This window comes from Saccopteryx bilineata, chromosome 4 (genome assembly GCF_036850765.1).
Source record: "Saccopteryx bilineata isolate mSacBil1 chromosome 4, mSacBil1_pri_phased_curated, whole genome shotgun sequence".
Taxonomy (NCBI): domain Eukaryota; kingdom Metazoa; phylum Chordata; class Mammalia; order Chiroptera; family Emballonuridae; genus Saccopteryx; species Saccopteryx bilineata.
In genome coordinates, this window is record NC_089493.1 from 163,744,202 (window position 1) to 163,756,986 (window position 12,785).

The following is a 12,785-nucleotide window of genomic DNA, read 5'->3' on the forward strand; positions in this document are numbered from 1 at the left end:
GACCCGTCCCCAGCTCTAGCTCAGGGCCTAAAGCCCAAATTCTTAAGCTTGGTGTTAGGGCCTAGCGCGCTTTGCCTTACTGCTCCTCCCCTTGCGTATTGCAAGTTGATCTTAGGTGTTTTCACCCTTCCCTCCTTGCTATTTCTTTCTCCTCAACTGTCACTGAAGCTGTCCCCTCTGCCTGGAATGCCCTTGCCACACCATTCTGGTAGAATGTCCTCATCCTTTACTTGGTTCAGACAGCTGGCCATCTGGGAATCCCTCCCACCCCCACTCCATAGGCCTGTTATGCACTTAACACAGTATTATACATTGTTTATTTATTTTTATTTTAAAAATATTTATTGATTTTAGAGAGAGAGGAAGGGAAAGAGAGAGGGAACACTGATTTGTTCCTCTGTGTGCCATAACAGGGGATCGAACCAGCAGCCTCTGCGCATCGAGACAATGCTCAAACCAACCGAGCGATCCTGCCAGGGCTCCTTTATTTATTGAGACAGCGATTTTTTTATTATTATTATTATTTTTATTAAATTTAATGCAGTGACATTGATAAATCAGGGTACATATGTTGAGAGAAAATATCTCTAGATTATTTTGACATTTGATTGTGCTGTATACCCCTCCCCCAAAGTTAAATTGTCTTCTGTCATCTTCTATCTGGTTTTCTTTGTGCCCCTCCCCTCCCCTAACCCCTCTCTCCTTCTTCACCCCCTCCCCCCTCCCCCAACCTCCCGCCCCTGTTGCCATCACATTCTTGTTCATGTCTCTGAGTCTGAGACAGCGATTTGATCTCACTCATCTCTGCGTTCCTGTTGCCTAGTTCAGTAAGTGAGAGTTGTTATTATATCTGAGCAAGGGGAAAAAGGGAAAGGTCCTTGTGTTGAGGCCATAGTGCCTTTTCACCTTGGACAGGGGCCCCTAATACCTGCAGTTGCTAGGCTCCCTGTGGTCTGGAGGTTCAAGAGTGCCAGAACCCTACATGAATATTTTGACTCTATAGGGAAAGTTGGGAGGGTTGAGGTTTGGGGAGCCGGAACTGGGGCAGGTGTACACCCACAGTGGGGCTGAGGTCTGGAAGCAGTGCACACTGGTGCCCCCACAGCCGAGAATGGCCTTCCTTGCTTAGTCTGACAAATCTGGTTTATCCACCACACGAATCAGCAAGCCTCTACAGGCCTTCCCTACAGCATTTCCAGAGACTTAAACTTGTTCCAGTCACATGACTACCCCTAGTGTCTGCCAGAAGATGAGCAAAGGTCAGAGAGGGAGCAAACCCCAGCAGAGTTCCTGAACCCCCACCCCCAGCTCTTCCAGAAGTGCAGCATGTCACCAGAGTGCAGGCTTTCTGCTGGACCAGCCTGTGAGCAAGCTCTTGATTGTTCTGCCTTGGGTGAGGCAGGGAAAGAGAAGCTCAGAGCATAGGACAGAGTTAGGGAATGTGCCAGGGAAGAGGCTTCTAGGGCCAAGTAGCCTTTGGGCTTGATCCAGAATAAAATCACTCACAGGCTTCCAGTTTTTGGCTGGGCTTGTACCCATACATGCACATACAGTGGGCTAAGTCCAAAAGATAAGGAGCTTTGTTGGTCTCCTTGGCCACAGGTCAGCTGAGTGCCTGTGAGCTGGGTGCATGGAAAGATGATCTCTAAGGTCCAGAACTGAAAAGTTAGGGGTTAGATTTTGGAAAAAAAGCTGGGCCTCAGGACCTAGGCTGCACACTCAGGGCCTAGGATGCCTCTGGCCTTGTTTTCCAACCTATGGCTGCAGCCCCCCCCCTTTTCCTAACTGCCGTCTAGAATTGTGGGTAATGTAGTACAGAGCCAGCTTCTCTGTGGTGCTAGTTCCCGCCCTCCATCGCCCCCTCTCATTCCCCCCTGCCAGCCACCACTCCCTTCTACTCCCGGCTGAGGGCAGCACAGGGTGAGAAGGCGGTGCCTGCTTCTTGCTGGGTTGGGAGATCCCCAGCTGGAAACTAGCAAGCTATTTATAGCTGAGCCTAGCAGAGGGGGAAGTCCTGAGAGGAGCTGGTAGCTCCACCAGTCTCCTTTCTAGCTACAGAATTTGTAGGTCTCTGCTGGGTAGGCCTTGTGTTCTCTTCTGGGTGAGGGCTTTGAGCCACAGAAAGGTATGTTAAGCAGTAGGGATTTTTTTTTTTTTTTTTTTTTTGTATTTTTCCAAAGCTGGAAACGGGGAGAGACAGTCAGACAGACTCCCGCATGCGCCCGACCGGGATCCACCCGGCACGCCCACCAGGGGCGAGGCTCTGCCCACCAGGGGGCGATGCTCTGCCCCTCCGGGGTGTCGCTCTGCCGCGACCAGAGCCACTCTAGCACCTGGGGCAGAGGCCAAGGAGCCATCCCCAGCACCCGGGCCATCTTTGCTCCAATGGAGCCTTGGCTGCGGGAGGGGAAGAGAAAGACAGAGAGGAAGGAGGGGGGGGTGGGGGGGTGGAGAAGCAAATGGGCGCTTCTCCTATGTGCCCTGGCCGGGAATCGAACCCGGATCCCCCACACGCCAGGCCAACGCTGTACCGCTGAACCAACCGGCCAGGGCAAGCAGTAGGGATTTTGAGAGAGACAGATACTGCCTCTCTGCAGTGGGATGTTTGGAACCTGGGAATGGATAAGCTGAGACTTTTTGCAAAAATTGCCAGTCTAACAGTCACCTCGTATTTCTATGCATTTTTGTCATTGTTTTCCTACACATGCCTTCTCAATAAAATGATATTTCTTTAAGTCCAGGAACCAGACTTTCTCTTGCCAATGGCACCAACCCCATCTTCATGCTGTAACAAGTGATCTTGCCAAAAGGAAAACAGGTTAGGTGTGACTTTTATTCCCCCACCCAACCAACCCTCCACCCAGTGTCCTATATCTTTCCCATCAAAGCAGAGAATCTTTGCTCGACTGGCTTCCTCACTAGATTGGGCACTCCTTATTGATGTGGCGTCTGCCTTGTTGACTAGTATACCCACATTGCCTGGCACAATGAACAATTGTTGAATGAATATGAACCTATGATAGCTAATACTGTTTGTAGAGTATTTGATACATGTTTCTAATTTTATTCATTTTAGAGAGGAGAGAGAGGGAGAGAGAGAGACAGAGAGAGAGAGAGAGAGAGGAGAGAGAGACGGGGGAGGAGCTGGAAGCATCAACTCTCATATGTGCCTTGACTAGGCAAGCCCAGGGTTTCAAACCGGCGACCTCAGCATTTCCAGGTCGACCGACACTTTATCCACTGCGCCACCACAGGTCAGGCACGATACATGTTTCACTGTCACATTTAATCACAGTGTTTTACAGATTGGAGAATAGCTTCAGCTGTTTAAATATCTTTCACTGTGATAGGAACTGGTGTCTGAGTTCACAGTAAAACTTAGGCTGCCTTCATGCTGGCACCTAGTAGGTACCTCTGGCTCAGAGCAAAATTTCAAGTTCTCAGCTTGCTGGTTTGATCCCTGGTCAGGGCACATACTGTTACTGTCTCTCTGTCTCTCTTTCTCTGCCTCTTTTTTTTTTTTTTTTGTATTTTTCTGAAGCTGGAAACGGGGAGAGACAGTCAGACAGACTCCGGCATGCGCCCAACCAGGATCCACCTGGCACGCCCACCAGGGGCGATGCTCTGCCCACCAGGGGGCGATGCTCTGCCCCTCCGGGGCGTCGCTCTGCAGCAACCAGAGCCACTCTAGCGCCTGGGGCAGAGGCCAAGGAGCCATCCCCAGCGCTGGGGCCATCTTTGCTACAATGGATCCTTGGCTACGGGAGGGGAAGAGAGAGACAGAGAGGAAGGAGGGGGGGTGGAGAAGCAAATGGGCGCTTCTCCTGTGTGCCCTGGCTGGGAATCGAACCCTGGTCCCCCGCACGCCAGGCTGACGCTCTACCGCTGAGCCAACCGGCCAGGGCCTCTCCCTGCCTCTTGAAAAGAAAAATAATTTTTTTTTCAAGTTCTCAGCAAGGCGTTGAGGCTCGCCCCTTCCGTGCCTGCTGGCCTCTACTGGCATCCTTCTTCCACCACGCTCTCCTTTGTTCTCTGAGCTTCATCCACACTGCTTCCCACCTACCTCCTCAGCCGTACTCACCCCACCCCTCATGTGTTGTTCTTGTACCTCTCATGCTCTTCCTTTTCTTTGACTAGTTAAATCTGTGCCACTCAAGCACAATATCTTTAGAAAAGCTTTCTGTGGGCTCTCTGGCCAGGTCTAATTCCTCTGCTGCAGACTTACCTGTGGTCTTTCTTCTCCACTGCCTGGTCAGGCGGTTCACAAGGTATTTAAAACACAACTTTGGTTTAATCATTTATTCAAGTGTGGTTTTTACTCAGGATTTGGATTTGAGTCAGAGGTCAGCATTTAGAAGAATTAGTTCTGCTAGCAGGTTTTTTCAGTTCAGAAGAGATCCTTACTCTCACTCAGCCTGTGGAGGTGGGGGCTGAGCCTGAGATTTGGGCCCAAACTATCAATAGAAGAGAAACAGAGGCAGGGCCAGGAGAGGAGTTGCTGTCATATGCCTCAGATATGAAATCGGCTTTGAGGCTGGTTTGGTGCTGGGTTAAGATGAGGCAGTATATGGCCGGTTGGCTCAGTGGTAGAGCATCGGCCTGGCGTGCAGAAGTCCCGGGTTCGATTCCCGGCCAGGGCACACAGGAGAAGCGCCATCAGCAGGGACTTCACGTTCACTGGAGTGATCTGTTGGCCTGGAAGCCCACTGGGACATTCAATTATGTCTCTTGCATGACTGTGTTTTAGGGTATAGCATAGTGCTTGGCTGTATTAGGCACTTTTAAGTAACAAATGAAATAAAAACTTAGTTTATTTAACACAAAACCCTATTTTAAACTTAAAGAAACGGAAAGAGGAGTAACATGCTCAAGGTCACCCAGCTAGGGAGTGGTAGAGTGTGACCTGGACATCTGGTTCAAGTGTGCTCCCCTGCACTGTGCTGCCCTTGCACCTGTTAAGTGCTTTTTGAAAGTAGAGAGAAAGTAAAGAAGGGGAAAAGAAATGTATCTGAGAGACAAAGGGACCCCCCCCCCCCCGCACTCATGGAAATACAGAATTGGAGATTAGGAATGAAAAATTAGCCCGACCGGGCAGTGGCGTAGTGGATAGAGCGTCGGACTGGAATGCGGAGGACCCAGGTTCGAGACCCCAAGGTTGCCAGCTTGAGCGCGGGCTCATCTGGTTTGAGCAAAAAGCTCACCAGCTTGGACCCAAGGTCGCTGGCTTGAGCAAGGGGTTACTCGGCCTGCTGAAGGCTCAAGGTCAAGGCACATATGAGAAAGCAATCAATGAACAACTAAGCTGTCACAACGAAAAATTAATGATTGATGCTTCTCATCTCTCTCCGTTCCTGTCTATCTGTCCCTGTCTATCCCTCTCTCTGACTCTGTAAAAAAAAAAAAAAATGAAAAATTACATTTGCCAAAAAAGATATATGAATGGCTAATAAGCACAGGAAAAGACATCCAACATCATTAGTCATCAGACCAGAATGGCACCATCAATGAAAAACCCAAAAAGGAAATTAAGAAAATAATTCCATTTACAATCCAAAAGAATGAAATACCTAGGAATAAGTTAAACCAAGGAAGTATCGATAAAACACTTTTACACAGAAAACTATGAAACACAGCTGAAATTAAAGATGAACTAAATAAATAGACATTCATGATTGGAAGACAATATTAAGATGGCAATACTACGCAAAGCAATCTACAGTTTCAATGCAATTTTTAAAATTTTTTTAGTTATTTATTTTAGAGAGGAGGGGGGGAGAGAGAGATTGAGAGAGGAGGAGCAGGAAGCATCAACTCCTATATGTGCCTTGACCAGGCAAGCCAGGGTTTTGAACCGGCAACCTCAGTGTTTCCAGGTTGACGCTTTATCCACTGCGCCACCACAGGTCAGGCCTCAATGCAATTTTTATCCAAATTCCAAATGCCTTTTTGCAGAAATGGAAAAGTTGGATTCTCAATTGCATGTGGAATTGCAAGGAGCTCTCCTAGTACCTCGATGTGTTCACAAACCAACCTGGAAGCTCTGAACCCCATTATTTAGGGGTTTTTATGGAAGTGCTATTACTTAGGCATTATTATTATTATTATTATTTTTAAATATTTTATTTATTCATTATAGAGAGGGGAGAGAGAGAAAGGGGGAGGAGCAGGAAGCATCAACTCCCATATGTGCCTTGACCAGGCAAGCCCAGGGTTTTGAACTGGCAACCTCAGTGTTTCCAGGTTGACACTTTATCCACTGCGCCACCACAGGTCAGGCCCACTTAGGCATTATTGATTAAATATTTGGTCCTTGGTGATTAAGTCAACCTCTAGCCCCCTCTCCTCCCTCAGGGTGGGGCTGGAAGTTCCAGACCTGTAATTACACCGTTCTTATAACTAGCCCCTATCCTGAAGCTTTTTAGGGACCCCCAGCCACCAGTCATCTCATTAGCATACAAAAGACTTAGCACCTGGGAGATTCCAAGGATTTTTAAGAACTGTGTCAGGAACTAGGTACAAAGACCAAGTGTATATAGTTGACCCTACAATAATGCTACAGAAGGCTACAAACAACCTTTTGGGGTCATGACACTAGATTACAGTGGGTGAATTTTTTTTTTTTTTTTTTTTTTTACAGAGACAGAGATAGATAGGGACAGATAGGAACGGAGAGAGATGAGAAGCCTCAATCAGTTTTTCTTTGTGGCACTTTTTTAGTTCATTGATTGCTTTCTCATATGTGCCTTGACCGTGGGGCTACAGCAGACCAAGTAACCCCTTGCTCAAGCCAGCAACCTTGGGCCCAAGCTGGTGAGCTTTTGCTCAAACCAGATGAGCCAGGTCTCGAACCTAGGTCCTCTGCATCCCAGTCCAACGCTCTATCCACTGCACCACCGCCTGGTCAGGCTATACAAGTATTCTTTGATATTTGCTGGAGTGTTTCAAAATAAAAACCAGATTTTATTTAAAAAATTTTTTTTTCCTTTACTTGAGAGAGAGGGAGAGAGGAAAGGAAGGAGAGAGGAAAGGAGAGAGAAAGAAGCATCAATTTATTGTTTCACTTATTCCATTTAGTTGTGCACTCATTGATTGCTCCTCATATGTGCCCTGACTGGGGATTGACCCTGCGACAGCATACTGGAATGATGCTCTATTTATTGAGCCACCTGGCCAGGGCAAATCTGATATATATATATTTATTTGTGTGTGTTTGTATTTTTCTGAAGTTAGAAGTGGGGACGCAGTCAGACAGACTCCTGCATGTGCCTGACTGGGATCCACCCAGCATGCCCACCACAGGTGATGCTCTGCCCATCTGGGGCATTGCTCCGTTGTGGCCAGAGCCATTCTAGCACCTGAGGTGGAGGCCATAGAGCCATCCTCAGCGCCTGGGCCAACTTTGCTCCAATGGAGCTTTGGCTGTGGGAGGGGAAGAGAGAGAGAGATGAAGGAGAGAGGGAAGGGTGGAGAAGCAGATGGGTACTTATCCTATCTGCCCTGACTGGGAATCAAACCTGGGACTTCTACATGCTGGGCCGACGCTCTACCACTGAGTGAACTGGCCAGAGCTGAGATATATATATTAAAATAATACTCATTGTCATTCCTTGTTGTCTCCCCTGCTGGACCATAAGCATTCATTGATGGGTAGAGAGAATGCTTATGTTGGTCACCACTGTATCCCAGCATCTTTTTTTTTTTCTTTTTTTTTTGGTATTTTTCTGAAGTTGGAAACGGGGAGGCAGTCAGACAGACTCCCGCATGCGCCCGACCGGGATCCACCCAGTACGCCCATCAGGGGGTGATGCTCTGCCCATCTGGGGCACTGCTCCGTTGTGACAAAGCCATTCTAGCGCCTGAGGGAGAGGCCACAGAGCCATCCTCAGCGCCCGGGCCAACTTTGCTCCAATGGAGCTTTGGCTGCAGGAGGGGAAGAGAGAGACAGAGAAGAAGGAGAGGGAAAGGGGTGGAGAAGCAGATGGGCGCTTCTCCTGTGTGCCCTGGCTAGGAATCAAACCCGGGACTCCTGCACGCCAGGCCGATGCTCTACCACTGAGCCAACCGGCCAGGGCCTGTATCCCAGCATCTTAACACAGAGTTAGTACACAGGAAATGTTTGTACATGCTTGCTGAGTGAAAAAATGAGACCAGGATTAACCCAAGTCCAGTTTAGGAATAGAGGTGGCAGTGGGCTCTCTATGGAAACTGAAAGCTGGGGATTCTGGGTTTCTTTTTGCTCAGCTCCCCAGGGTGGGGCATAATCCCTTCCAGACAACATCTCTTCAGAATCAGTTTGATGGAGGAGGGGAGGGCCTCTAGCCCTGAGCACAGGAATGTATCTTTATCTCAATCCCTCTTCCCCAGGTGACATCCTGCCCTAGTACAGAGTACCCTTCTCAGGCCCTCCCTCCAGTAGGGTTATATAGGAGTTTGGTCCATCTCACCCCACTGGGAGGCTATGCTGGGAATGTACTTGGATCTGGATAGCCAGATAATATGGGGCAGGCATGTGGCAAGACCTGATTTCTCATTTATTTTTATTTTCATTTTTATAGGTGAGAGGAGGGGAGATAGTGAGACAGACTCCTGCATGCACCCTGACCAGGATCCACCCGACAACCCTCATCTGGGGTTGATGCTCTAGTAAGGGCTATTTTTAGCACTTAAGGCTGACTTGCTAGTACCAGCTAGTACCAGCCAGCTATCCTCAGTGCCTGGGGCCACAGTTGGACCAATTCGGCCACTGGCTGATGGAGGAGAAAAGTGAGAGAAGGGGGAGAGAGCAGGGGAGAGCAGAGGATGGTTGCTTCAGTGTGCCCTGATTGGGAATCAAACCTGGGACATCCATATGCTGGGCTGATGCTCTATCCACTGAGCCACTGGCCAGGGCCCTGATTTCTCATTTTCAAGCCCAGTTCCCACCTCCCTTTCCCTATGTAGCAGACTATCCTTGAATCTTTGCCTTTAACTCAGAAGATCCTTACTGTACCTGCCTAGAGAGCCTCTCTCTGAAATTTCCATCTTTCTTTCTGGTCTCCAGACTTCCTGGAAACTGGCTTGCCCTTTAGGTCTCCTTTGGGTGGGAATGGAGAAGAGGGGCCGAGCCCAGGCAGGGGACCTCAGCAGAGTGGAGGAGCTGGAAGTCTGACAGGAAACCTAGATGGGGCTAATTTGGAACCCTGGGGGCTGGACAAGCAAGTTAATCTACACACGCAACCCAACCTTGACTCACAGGGAAGTGGCTTCAAAACAGCTTTCATAACCCCACCTGGATGTTGGCCACCTTTCCCCTCCCAGCTTTGTCTTTGGCTTCAGGCTGCTCACTCACTCTCTCTCTGATCCTCCCTTTTCTCATCCCTAACAAGGGGCAGAAAGAGGCGTATAGTAAGAACAACAAGAACATCCATGTGTTAAGATCACTGAACTTGGAGTTGTAACATCAGGTGCTCATGTTGGCTCTAGTTTGCTGCTAAAGCATGCCAGGTCATTATGTTGCTCTCTGGGTCTTCAACTTTCTCTCACTTTCCTTTAAAAAATTTTTTTTTGAGGGAGAGAGACACAAAGGGAGAAATGTGAAGCATCAACTCGAAGTTGCGTCACTTCATTGATTGCTTCTCATATGTGCCTTGACCCAGGAGAGGGGGTTCCAACTGAGCCAGTGACTCCTTGCCCAAGCTAGGCCAATGACCTCGGGCTTCAAGCCAGCGACCATGGGGTCATGTCTATGATCCCACACTCAAGCCAGCGACCCAGTGACCCTGTGCTCAAGTTGGTGAGCCTGCGCTCAAGCTGGCAACCTTAGAGTTTCAAACCTGGGTCCTTTGCATCTCAGGCTGATGCTCTATCCACTGCACCACCGCCTGGTCAGGCAAGCACATGCTCTTGATACTGCCTCATCCTTTTTTTTTTTTTTTTGTATTTTTCTGAAGCTGGAAATGGGGAGAGACAGTCAGACTCCCGCATGTGCCCGACCGGGATCCACCCGGCACGCCCACCAGGGGTGATGCTCTGCCCACCAGGGGGCGATGCTCTGCCCCTCCGGGGCATTGCTCTGTTGTGACTAGAGCCACTCCAGCGCCTGGGGCAGAGGCCAAGGAGCCATCCCCAGCGCCCGGGCCATCTTTGCTCCAATGGAGCCTTGGCTGCGGGAGGGGAAGAGAGAGACAGAGAGGAAAGAGAGGGGGAGGGGTGGATAAGCAGATGGGCGCTTCTCCTGTGTGCCCTGGCTGGGAATCGAACCCGGGACTTCTGCACGCCAGGCCGATGCTCTACCACTGAGCCAACCGGCCATATACTGCCTCATCTTAACCCAGCACCAAACCAGCCTCAAAGCCGATTTCATATCTGAGGCATATGACAGCAACTCCTCTCCTGGCCCTGCCTCTGTTTCTCTTCTATTGATAGTTTGGGCCCAAATCTCAGGCTCAGCCCCCACCTCCACAGGCTGAGTGAGAGTAAGGATCTCTTCTGAACTGAAAAAACCTGCTAGCAGAACTAATTCTTCTAAATGCTGACCTCTGACTCAAATCCAAATCCTGAGTAAAAACCACACTTGAATAAATGATTAAACCAAAGTTGTGTTTTAAATACCTTGTGAACCGCCTGACCAGGCAGTGGATAGAGTGTAGTGGATAGAGTGTAGGACTGGGATGCAGAGGACCTAGGTTCAAAACCCTGAGGTTGCCGGCTTGAACACGGACTCACCAGCTTGAGCACAGGATCATAGACATTAGCCATGATCGCTGGCTTGAGCAAGGGGTCACTTGCTCTGCTGTAGCCCACCTGGTTAAGGCACATATGAGAAAGCAATCATTGAACAACTAAGGTACCACAACGAAGAATTGATACTTTTCATCTCTCTCCTTTCCTGTGTGTCCCTATTTGTCCCTCTCTCTGTCTGTCAAAAACAAAAACAAAAAAAGCCTTGTGAACCAGTTTAGAACCTAAACACTCATTATTACACTAGTTCTATAATGGGTGGTCATGATGACTAAACTATTAAAGACAGTTAAATGGCCTGACCTGTGGTGGTGCAGTGGATAAAGCATCGACCTGGAAATGCTGAAGTCGCCGTTTCGAAACCCTGGGCTTGCCTGGTCAAGGCACATGTGGGAGTTGATGCTTCTTGCTCCTCCCCCTTCTCTCTCTCTCTCCTTTCTAAAAATGAATTAAAAAAAAAATAAAGACAGTTAAATGATGGTCTTACCTTTTTCTTTTACATTTTTCTTTTGAGAGAGAGAGAGAGAGAGGAACATTGAACTGTGCCCTGACCAGGGAATCAAATCAGCAACCTCCGTGCTCTAGGGTGACTCCCCAACCAGCTGAGCTATCTGTCCAGGGCTTCATTTTTACTAATTTTTAGAGAGAAAGGAAGGGGGGGGCAGGTAAGCATTTATTGTTCCACTCAGTCATGCATTTTTTGATTGCTTCTCGTGTGTGCCCTGACCAGGGATCGAACCCACAAACTTGTTTTGGGACAACACTCTTCTACATTCCTGAAAATTCTTATTTAACTCCCTTGATACTTCAGTGCGTATTTCCTAAGGAAAAGGGTATTCTTTTTCATAAGTACAGTAGTTACCAAATACAGGTTTAACGTTGGTACAATACTTTTACCTATAGTCCACATTCCAGTTTCGTTGTCTTACTGGTGACATTTAAAAGCAGGGGCAGATAGATACCCTAGTCTCAGAAAACTTTCACAACATATGTATTGTTTGAAGATACTGGATAAATTAGAGGGTTACAGAGTCCAAGGGAGCTCCTTTTATCCATCTTCCACTGTGGCTGTGGATAAGCTAAGCTCACCAAAGTGTAGGTGTTGGTGGGCAAGGTCAGAACTGTTAGATGGGTGCCCTCCAGATGCAATCTGAGCCACTGGTTGACTCTGAACACAAGGGTTGGTGAGTCCATCACCTATCTTCTCAGCAATTATCTCCTTTTTTTTAATTTTAATTTTAATTTTTTTATTTTTATTTTCATTTTTCTGAAGCTGGAAACAGGGAGAGACAGACAGACTCCCGCATGCTCCCGACCGGGTTCCACCCAGCACGCCCACCAGGGGCGACGCTCTGCCCACCAGGGGGCGATGCTCTGCCCATCCTGGGCGTCGCCATATTGCGACCAGAGCCACTCTAGCGCCTGAGGCAGAGGCCACAGAGCCATGCCCAGCGCCTGGGCCATCTTTGCTCCAATGGAGCCTTGGCTGCGGGAGGGGAAGAGAGAGACGACAGAGAGGAAAGCGCGGCGGAGGGGTGGAGAAGCAAATGGGCGCTTCTCCTGTGTGCCCTGGCCGGGAATCGAACCCGGGTCCTCAGCACGCTTCTCCTTTTTTTTTTTAATTTCAAAATTTTTACTTATTGGTTTTAGAGAGAGGAAGGGAGAGAGCGAGACAGGAACATCTGTTTCTATATGTGCTCTGACTGGGGATTGAAGACAACCTCTGTAATTCCAGATGACACTCTAACCAACTGAGCTGTGTAGGGCATGCCTTCCTTCTCCAGTGAGGAATAACCTGCCTTTGTATTCGCCTTGGAACCAAACATTTGTCTTTTGAGTTCCAGGTTTTGCCACTTAGCTTATGAACTTGGACTGGCAGATATAAGAGCATCTACCTCATTGTTTCCCTAAGGATTAAGTGAGATGATGTGTATGAAGTGACACTTTACCTGGCACATTGTAACTAACTGTTCAACAGTTAGTTACAATCTAATATTTATTAGATTGTAGGAATTTTATAGATGGGTAGCTAGTAGCCCAGGATGAGACTCCTGGGCTTTCCTCTC